The following is a 9,891-nucleotide window of genomic DNA, read 5'->3' as shown; positions in this document are numbered from 1 at the left end:
GACCACAGTTCCCGATGATTGCATAACAAAAGCCCACAGCCCACTCGGGAACGCTGATCAGGCAGTGATAATAGTTGAAATCGCCCTTAACTCTAGAGCCAAAACTGAAGAGCCAGTGCTCAAAACAACAAGATATTATAATAAGGCTGACTGGGAAGCCATCAGGGAACTAATTAGAGATGCCCCATGGAGAAATGTTTTCTCTCTCCCTGCTGAACAATGTGCAAACGAGACCACTGAATGGTTCAAAACTGCAATCGAAGCGCATGTTCCCATGCGGAAATTCTATAGTAAGCCCCACTCTCCCCAATGGTTGTGCAACTGCCATTGCTCAAAAGCAGCATGCATACCATAGGTTTAACCGACATAAGTCCAGTTCAAACAGACTGAAGTATATAGAAGCTAGAAATAATGTTAAGAAAGAAATAGCGACAGCTAAGAGAGAATTTACAGAAACCACTAAAAAGTGCATCGAAGCACAAAAACTAGGAACTCGAGACTTCTGGAAAATCTACAACAGTGTAGTAAATAATGGGCAATCAACAATTCCCCCACTAACCAACAATCACGAGGTTGTCTCCTCAGCAACCGACAAGGCTAACATGTTTGCCAGTCGGTTTGCCTCAAACTCCACACTGGACCCTTCCAACCACCCACTACCTGACTTTCCTATGCGGACAGACGCCACGCTAGACGATCTGAAAACCACCCCTGCTCAGGTGCATGCTATCATAAAAACCTTGACACTTCAAAAGCATGTGGATCCGATCTTATCCCAGCTGTGCTATTAAAAAAGTGCTCAGCCGAAGTAGCTCCAGTTCTCTCCAAACTCTACAACAAATGCCTTAATGAAGCTTGCTTCCGGGCTGTTGGAAAACTGCTTCTGTTGTACCAGTATTCAAGAATTCTGGCGAAAGGACTGACCCATCAAATTATCGCCCCATTAGCCTCCTCCCACTTTTTGCCAAAATATTTGAGACCATAATCAACCATGCTCTAGTCCATCATCTTACAGATGCTAAACTACTGACTGACCAACAATATGGATTTAGACAAGCCCATTCCACAGCAGAAATCCTAACTGTGATCTCAGAACGTATATACCATTCACTGGACAAAGCGGGGGAGGGCAGAGCGGTAGCTCTAGATATATCTAAGGCTTTTGACAGGGTATGGCATGAGGGTCTCCTCAGGAAAATTAGATCATACGGTATCACTGGTAGAATACTTAACATAATTAAATCCTTCTTGGACAAGAGAAAAATCCAGGTTGTCCTCGACGGTCGTATAGCTAAACAATATGATATAAATGCGGGGGTGCCCCAAGGTTCTATCCTTGGACCTCTATTGTTCCTGATATTCATAAATGACCTCCCCGACAAAATTGCCTCTGAGATGGGTATATATGCTGATGACACTACACTCTATGGCAGGCACGACAGGAAGACAAATGAACACATTTCTAAAGAAATGGCAGAAACACTAGAGGAAGACCTCCAATCTGTAGTAGAATAGGGACAAAAGTGGTTGGTCACGTTCAATGCTGCCAAGACTAAACTAGTTTCATTCAATAATTACAAGAAACCCTCTCTAACACCCATAGCAATGGCCAACGACTCTTTATCTGAGAGTCCATCTTTCAAACTCCTTGGCCTAACGTTCACAGGAAACATGAGTTGGAACAATTACATTGAAGGCATTGCCAGGGCCGCTCCAAGAAAGGTGGGCTCTCTCTACCGTGCTAGAAAACTACTAACACCCGAAAGTATCCTGTACCTCTATAAGGCCACCATTCGCCCATGTATGGAGTATTACTGCCACATCTGAGCTGGTGCATCTGCTACTAGTCTCTCGCTCCTTGACAAGGTTCAAAAGAGATTCGTAAACCTGATAGACCCTGAACTGGCATCTAAGCTTCAGCCTCTGTCCCATCGTCGAAATGTTGCATCCCTCTGCCTTTTCTACAAGTATTTTAGTGGTGAATGCTCTGACGAACTGCAATCACTTGTGCCCCCACGACGTGAGCACCTTCGACAAACCCGACAGGCTGCAAAATCCCACCCCCACACTGTAGAGATCCCTAAATGTAAAAGATCTTTTTACTCCAGTAGTTTCTTCCCCAGAACCGCTAGACTCTGGAATTCCATTCCAGGTCCCTGCTTCCCCAACAGTACTGACGTGCAGAAGTTCAAGTGTAACGTGAACCGACATCTTGCTGCCCAAATCCCTACATAGTACCACAGTAATTGTTGCCCCTGATAGTAGCCCCCTACACCAAAGTGGCAATTTGCCTTGTTTGGGCTGAAAATGTAATAAAAAAAAAAATGTGCATGACCCTAAGTCCGTGTGGCAACACCGTTGATTTCGGCCGTCACTCTATCTCTCTCATCATCTTGCGCCAGGGCATACCTGAAATAAACTGCATCTTCATTTAAGGCTGGTAAATCGAGGAACAAGGAAAAACTCTGGGAAATTTTTATATAACGAAACAAAATAATTATTCATAAAACGTTATTTTTTCTTTTTTCCATTATCTTATTCTTTTCCTTCTCTCTTTCTTTTCTCTCTTCTTCCTCTTTCATGACCATATCTCTCCCTAGGTTCAATTTATTTATTTATCTGTCCAACTAACTTATCACTTGGCTTAATGGTCTGGTAGTTAAATACAACAGGTGGACCCAAATGACAACATCTCCCAGACCCCAAAGCAGACCTTTTGAACCCAAGTCATTGTACCTGTCTCACTCAATTAGTAGTTAAAATTCATTTTTTTACCAAATCCAACTAGAAAAACAATCTCTTGTTCCACGAATCATATTATCAGATCTTATATTTTCTTTTCTCATTGAAATATTTACTCTTTTCTGGTGGACAGGAATCTCATAAACATTTGTTTTTCCTCTCCCATCCTCTCTTCCTCTATTTGAAAAGCAAGATCATCTGGTGTCGCCAGGGATCTCGTCATATATATATATAAATATACATATAAACACATTATATATATATATATATATATATATATATATATATATAACATATATATATATAAACATATATATAAACATATATATATATATAAGCATATATATATAAACATATATATATAAAAATATATATATATATAAACATATATATATATATATAAACATATATATATAAACATATACATATATATATAAACATATACATATATATACATATATATATACATATATATATATATAACTACTTCATTTACTCACATAAAATTAATGTACGAAAGTATAGATTTATGTGTAAACTTTAAGTATTTACTTCAAAAGTGCTCAATACGTAGGTAGAGCTAGTTAGTAATTTATAAAATATATATGGCGATTAAGCTACACTGAATATTCAGCATTTCATCCAACTATAGGATTCGTCAGGCTTATGCGCGAATTCTGTGGTTGTTTCTCGTTTTTATATGGTCCTCTTCTGTTGAGGATTTTAGTTAGCCAATCAGCTTTTCTATATATATATATATATATATAAACATCTATATATATATATATATATAACATCTATATATATATATAAACATCTATATATATATAAACATCTATATATATATAAACATCTATATATATATATATATAAACATCTATATATATATATACAAAAACAAATAAAAAACATATATATATATATATATATATATATATATATATATATATATATATATATAGATGTTTTTATTTGTTTTTTTTAGCGATACTTTTTTGAATGAATTCAATTATTTATACAAAAGTGCATTTTTACCTAAATGCGAGTTGGGAATAATTTTCCCTATGACCAATTTTGTACCCCCTAAATATATATATTATCTTTAAAATATAATTATTCACTGACACATGTTTCGTCGTCTACGACTCATCAGAGTGGCTGAATCTACCACTCTGATGAGTCGTACAAAACGGAACACGTGTCAGGGGATAATTATATTTTAAAAATAATATATATATATATATATATATATATATATATATATATATATATGTATATAATATATTGAATGGATATCTATGCATTTAGTAGTCATCGATTTCGAATCTCGCTAGATTTAGCCACTCTGAGGAGTCGTAAACGGCGAAAGACCTGTCAGTGGATGATTATATTTTAAAATTGGTTAAAGGGAAAATTGTTTTTATTTGTTTTTTGTTAGCGATACTTCTGCAACATCAGGGGTCTACGTTCCAACCTCCAGAGGTTGAAACCCAATTACAGGAAACAAAACCGAACATATTATTTCCAAGCGAAACTGGAAGAGGGCCGACCACTTCCCTTTCCCTAGATGAGTTCATAATTAACGGATACTCTAATTAAACAGCTAAATCCGACCCCCAAGATCGCCATGGGCATGGAATATGTGCCTACATTAAAGATGCCTTCCCGTGTGGCCGGGATATCTCTAGAGAACATCCTAACTTACCCTATATGTGCTTCCAGGTTGCTCTTGCTAACACCACTGCATTTATATTTGCCCTCTATCGGCCCCACAACAGCGGAGTTACTATCTTTAAGAGCATATCTGAGAAAATAGACCCCATACTGTCTGCACATGCCTCGGCTAACATCCACATCTGTGGTGACTTCAACGTCCGTAACCTGGAATGGCTGACCCATTCAAATAAGACAGACGATGAGGGGAGGTTTTGTCATGATTTTGCCATTACTTATGACCTCACTCAGATTGCTCACGAACCCACCCGTGTGCCCGATACACCCGGTCAATATGCAAGCCTCCTAGACCTTTTTCTCTCAACTTCCCCTGAGCTATGTTCATGTACCGTTCATTCTCCTCTAGGATCCTCCGACCACTCCGTCGTATCAGTTAAGATAAAAACAAAATGTAAGAATCCATCAGACGTACCCCTCCACCGTACTGTATACCGATACTCTATGGCTGACTGGGATAGCTTCCATACATTCATATCTGATTTACCTCTGCACTCCATATTTAAAAAGGAAGTGTCCTCTAAAGTATCAGATCTGACCAAATGGTTAATTGTAGGCATAGACCAATTCATACCATCCAAAAAATTCCAACAAAAACCTAACAGCCAGCCATGATTCTCCCCAGAATGTGCTGCTGCTATCGCACACAGAAATCACTATTTCCATAGCTACCAACGTAATAGATGCACTGAGACTGAAGCTGCTTTCAGGACTGCCAGCAACCACTGTAAAAGAATAATAAAAAATGCAAGAGAGCTATATGCCTAGTCTGTTAAATCCAAGGTAGCTGATCAGCGGCTTGGTTCCCACCAGTTTTGGCAAATAACAAATAGGATCCTGAACAGAAGTGGGCGTTCTATCCCAACCATTATCAATGGACCAGAGGTCATCTCGTCAGCATCAGACATGCCCAAACTATTTGCAAAGAACTTTGCAGCTAAGTCTACCCTATGCGACGAAGGCCATCAACTCCCCATATTTCCTCCTATAACACAGAACACACTAGGTAACATACAAATATCCGTGCATGAGGTCGCCAAGCTAATCAAGAACCTTGATTCCAGTAAAGCAACTGGTCCTGACGGCATCCCAATTATAGTGTTATAAAAGCTTCAACCAGAACTTACTCCCATACTTACGAAACTGTTTAAGCGCTGCCTTAAGGAGAAGTGCTTTCCGACTCCCTGGAAGACCTCATCAGTTTGCCCTGTATTTAAGAATTCAGGTGATAAGTCATCTCCCTCTCAGTACAGACCAATAAGTCTCCTGTGTGTTATGAGTAAGTTGCTGGAATCCATATTAAATAGAGAAATAGTCAACCACCTCAGCAGAAACAACCTTCTTAGTGTCACGCAATATGGTTTCCGCTCTGCAAGATCTACCGCAGATTTGCTGACGGTTATATCTCACAGGGTTAGTGAATCTCTTGACAAAGGCTTCCGTTCTAGGGCAATTGCTCTTGACATATCAAAGGCCTTCGACAAGGTATGGCATAAGGGTCAACTTCACAAGATTTCCAGCTACGGTATAACTGGAAATGTTTTCTCAATCATTAAATCATTTCTCTCTGATAGGCTCATAAGAGTAGTGGTCGATGGACAAAAATCAGAGACCTGCAGTATTAATGCTGGAGTTCCTCAGGGGTCCATCCTGGGCCCAACTCTCTTCCTGATCTACATCAATGACCTCCCTAAAAACATATGTAAATCATTCGTTGACATCTATGCTGATGACACGACCATCTACAGCAACACATCAAAGGCTGTAAATGACAAAGTTCTCTCTGATTCTCTCTCCTCTGATCTCGAACGCGTGTTTCAGTGGGGGAAGACGTGGCTGGTTACCTTTAATGCATCTAAAACCAAACTCCTATCCTTGCATCATCAACGGTCTGATCCCCATCTGGCATCAATTGTGATGGATGGCTCTCGTCTGGGTGAGGCCCCATGTTTTGACAAGCTTCTGGGTTTGACCTTTACTCCTGATCTGAAATGGAACACGTACATCAAGTCTGTTGCCAAGGTCGCTGGAAAGATGGTGGGATCCTTCTACCGCTTCAGAAGATATCTCACTACTGATGCAATTCTCTATCTATATAAAAGCCAAGTACGTCCAAGGATGGAATACTGCTGCCATATCTGGGCAGGAGCTGCTAAAAACAGCCTATCCTGCCTTGACAGAGTACAAAATAGACTTTGTGGTTTAGTGGGGGATGCCCTTTTCTCTACCCTGCAACCTCTCTCCTACAGAAGAGACGTTGCGAGCCTATCCGTGTTTTATCGTTATTTCCATGGCAGGTGCTCGTCTGAGCTCCAATCTCTGGTCCCCCCCCCTCGCCAATCTTTCACGAAAAACACCCGTCTAGCTGAATCCATTTATTATTTGTCTTATATTTCGGGCGCCGTGCTAAATGAAATAGATGATAGTTCGACCTCCCACTGTATTCCCTTCTTTCCCCATTCGTTTCTTAGTTTTTAATTTATCATTCTGACGTTTCCTCTTAGAGGGTCAGACGATAAGGCCTTAAGGAAATTTTAATAATTTCACCTGCCCATTTCTTGTTTTTTGGTATTTAAATTAAATTATGTTTCCTCTGAAATTTCTCCTTCCATTTTGCTGTACCAAGAATTTACTTACATATATATATATATATATATATATATATATATATATATATATATATATATATATATATAAGTAAATTCTTGGTACAGCAAAATGGAAGGAGAAATATATATATATATATATATATATAGGAAATTTATTACTGGGAGTCCAGAATGAGTTTACAAATTGTTTCAGCTAGAGGAAAATCCTCAAAGAGAGGAAAAAATCCAACTAGCATCGTCAGAATTCATAGATGGATTTTCCTCTAGCTTAAACAATTTGTAAACTCATTTTGGACTCACAGTAATAAATTTCCTATATACTGCTCTGATTACACATTGAGCACTCTAGTCCGGTTTTTTCACCACTGGTAAATAAATATATATATAAATATATGTAAGTAAATTCTTGGTACAGCAAAATAGAAGGAGAAATTTCAGATATATATAGGTATTACTTGTATATATATATATAAGACCAAGTAATATATATATGTATAGTTATTATGTGTCTTACATTTCGGGCGCCGTGCTAAAAGAGCTACAGCTGCCGCGGGTTATAAAAAATATGGCCTCCGGAACTCTTGATAAATTCCGCTCAGAAATACTGAGTGTCGACGTCGACAAAGGATTCAAATCCGCACGACTTTCTTAAAGTCGCGTGGCGAAATCTCGCCGAGGCACTCTATATATACACAGACTACACATAACCAAACTATACGCCATCTTGTTTGCATATATGTATAATTAATCGATAACAAATAATTATTTTACGAGTTATAATATAATTTTCTCAACAAAATCGGCATCTCAATATTATTTAAAAACTTATGCCTTCATTAGTTTAGGACTTAATTCGTTTTGTTTATAAATAATTCAGTTTAATTTGACATGAACGAAATGTTTCGATTAGAACAAGGGAGGTAATTCGTCTTTTTTATTAATACAGGGGAGGTAATTCGGTTATTAAAATAAAGTCAACCGATCGATTTTTGTTTTGCGAAAGCAATATTACGTACTTATGTTGTCATGTCGAAAATAGTAATATATCCAAAAATTACGAAAATAACTTAATTTATATATATTTTATATATATTTTATATATATTTGACATAAACGAATTGTTTGCATTCAAACAAGGGAGTTGATTCGATAGGTGTATCAGAATTTTTGTAGGAATTTTTGACACCCCTAACACGAAACTGCAATAAAATATATATATAAAAAAAAAAACTCGTAATTTATCTTTTAAAAACGGGTTGTTTATTTTCTTTATGGATTATACTTCCAAAATAAACTATTAAAGTTGTATAAAAAGTAATAGAAATATTAAAAAAAAAAAATAGTAATGAAATTAATTGAATGTTATGAGTTCAGTATTTTTCAATTTTTAAACTTTAAAAATCTATCAAAATTTTTCTATTGATTCTATTTTTACGATATTTTCAGGGTCAATGTGAAATTTTATGTTCTTTCCAATAAACCGAATATAATATTTTTGCGGGAAATTTATTCACTGAGTCCCGTGAAGGTTATCCCACGTGGTTCATGTTAATAAGCCTAGAAAAATCAGGACATGAAAAATTAAAGACAAGGAAATACTTTTAAGAATAAAAAAAATATTGACATTTTATTGAGGGGGAAAAGAAAGCATAAGGGTTGGGGAAAGAAGGCAGCAAAGCTGCAAAGTTCAATTATTGGACTGCCAAAAAATGTCCTTATGGCAAGCACTAAAGGCTTAATTAACACTAGAGAGAGAGTACAGAAATAAGAGAAAATTAGAATAAGAGAACTTACTGCGTAAAACAATGATTTCATTTTTTTTAACCTTTCTTTTTTTATCTTTATATATATGTGTGTGAGTCCTTTTTTTTACATATATATTTTCGGTACTAGTGCATGAGCTGGCCTGGGCGTGGCTTATCACTCGCTCGGATTTCTCCGTAAAATGACGTCACATGCTGCCATCTGACGGAGAAAATGGACGAGGGGTGGGGTGGGGGGCTTACAGAGAGAGAAAACGCGAAAAAATAAATGGCCGACAGGGGGGGGGGGGGGCTAGCAGTGCCAAATACAAGTTTCCAGAATATTTCAACACGAAACTGCTTGAAAAATTAATTCTAGCATTTTCTTTAATTACTATAAAATTAATATAGTGGTAAAATTATTAAAAAAAAAAAAGAAGAAAACAGAAGCCAAACCATTTCCAAAAAGGTCAAATTCACGAAATTAGCCATTAAAAGAATAATAAATGGTAACAATAACATTATCAATAAAAGTTACTTTCCAACTTATCTGCGTCATTCGTTGGTATTTTTAAGTAGTTTTAAGTGCTTTTTATTTCATATCGAATGTTAGAGCGGAAATGCCAAGTTCTAAAATGCCGTAAAACATACCCTGTTTTTTTTTTGTTTTTTTTTTTAAAATAATTACTACTTTTTTAAATAGAAAAATGAATGATGCAGGTAAGTTGCACGCGCCCCCCAACATCACCCCCCCCCCCTGTATGCGCGTAGCATAAACGGAAGCTGCAAAATGGTCAAAAGTAGTTCGTGGGTTCAGGGGTAAATACCATGCAAACGGTAAATTTGCCCCAAGTTTGACTATCAGATTCGTTGTCAGCGACCTCAATTACCTATAAAAAAAAAACAACAAATTAGAGTGGTCGGTGTTATTCGTTAATTAATTTTTCAAGCACTGGAAACTTGTATTTGGCGCTTCTGCTGCTGCTAGCCCCCCCCCCAGTCGTCCATTTTTTTTTTGTTTAGCTTTTTTCCTTGGAAACATTACGACAAGTTTTCTTCTATTTGAC

General features: G+C 37.1%; 1 pseudogene; it reads right to left on the bottom strand.

Annotated features, from left to right (window-relative positions):
- Positions 1–7,599: 7,599 nt before the first annotated feature.
- On the bottom strand, positions 7,600–7,713 carry LOC145272002 (U11 spliceosomal RNA; annotated as a pseudogene).
- Positions 7,714–9,891: the final 2,178 nt, after the last annotated feature.

This window comes from Euprymna scolopes, chromosome 46 (genome assembly GCF_053919585.1).
Source record: "Euprymna scolopes isolate OS-2025 chromosome 46, ASM5391958v1, whole genome shotgun sequence".
Taxonomy (NCBI): domain Eukaryota; kingdom Metazoa; phylum Mollusca; class Cephalopoda; order Sepiida; family Sepiolidae; genus Euprymna; species Euprymna scolopes.
Note: the sequence above shows the minus strand (reverse complement) of the source record. Positions and strands in the feature narration are given on the sequence as shown.